Source organism: Neovison vison, chromosome 3 (genome assembly GCF_020171115.1).
Source record: "Neovison vison isolate M4711 chromosome 3, ASM_NN_V1, whole genome shotgun sequence".
Taxonomy (NCBI): Eukaryota; Metazoa; Chordata; class Mammalia; order Carnivora; family Mustelidae; genus Neogale; species Neogale vison.
In genome coordinates, this window is record NC_058093.1 from 109635332 (window position 1) to 109636732 (window position 1401).

General features: G+C 38.4%; 1 pseudogene; it reads right to left on the reverse strand.

Annotated features, from left to right (window-relative positions):
* Positions 1-826: 826 nt before the first annotated feature.
* Positions 827-1081, reverse strand: LOC122903538 (annotated as a pseudogene).
* Between the last annotated feature and the right edge of the window lie 320 nt (positions 1082-1401).

The following is a 1401-nucleotide window of genomic DNA, read 5'->3' on the forward strand; positions in this document are numbered from 1 at the left end:
CTGTGACCCTGCGAGACCTGAGGCCACGCCGACCCCGCGTGGGCTTCGCCCCGGTTTAGCCTCTGGAGTGATGTCCCTCAGCGGAACAGACTTTTAAAAGTCCTGATTTTGTGCTCCGTTGCTCCGCCGCTTGCTGGGAGCTGGCCCCTCCCCCCGGGGTCTATCTTCCCTTCGCTTTGGATTCACTTCTCCGCCAGTCCTACCTTTCAGAAAGTGGTTGTTTTTCTGTTTCTAGAATTGCTGTTCTTCTTCTCTTCGATCTGCCGATGGATTTGCATGTGTTTGCAATCTTTAGATAAGCTCTCTAGCTGATCTCCTGCTAGCTGAAGTAGTCTCAGCCTGCTACTTTTCCGCTATCTTGACTCCTCAAGAAACTTACTTTTTATCTAAGGAATAACCTGTGCTGCAAAAGAAACAAGAGGAAAAGAGACTTCACACAAATTGTAACCAAACAAAAACAGGAGTCATTATATTAATACTTTAAAAATGAAGTGTTAGTAAAATATATTATAAATTACAAATTCAGACATTACATAATAATGGAAGTGTTATTTCTTCAAAAGATACAATTACAAACCCATATGCCCCAAACACCTGAGTTCCTTTATAATCTGAAGTCAACACTGGCACAACTAAAGGTAGATATAGGATGCTCTACAATAATAGTGGAAGACTCCTATGTCTGCTTTAAATAATGGATAGAACAACATGGAAGGTCAATAAAGAAATAGAAGATATCTATGGCACTATTAATAAGCTAGACCTAAAAGATATTTTTAAAAAATCCAAAATCTATTTATTGGGATAGTTTCCCACTCATTTTGATTTACCACTGAACGTGCTGCTTCCATCTGAAGGAGCATCCTTCTGTGAGCCTAGCTTTTTGTCCTGTAGTGTGGAAAAGGAAAATGGAACAGCCAACACACAAAACCACCATTTCTGCATGCCTAATGATGGTGGAGATTTTGTAGCATCCTGGTCACTTCACATCCATTAAGTAGGGGTTGGGGCTCTGCAGCAGGCATTTCTTCTTGTTCTTCTTTTTTGGGGACAGGTGGAAGAGGTCCTTCACAAAAGGCATGTATTTTAGGAAGGTAATCACTGCTGGAAAATATGGACCCAAAAAACATTTATGAAATACTGAACTCAACAACAGTAGATTGGACAGTTTTCTGAAATACATACAGAATATTCTCTATGATAGACCATGGGTGTATTCACAATTCTTAATACATTTAAAAATTTTGAAAAAAAATAATATGTATTCTCAATCACAAGGAATTAAATTAGAAATTGATAGCAGAAGGAAAACTGAAGGTCTAAAAGTGTTTGGAAATTAAACAGTATTTCTTCAATGGTTCAAACGTATCATAAGGAATTTAGAAAATATCTTGAGACAAA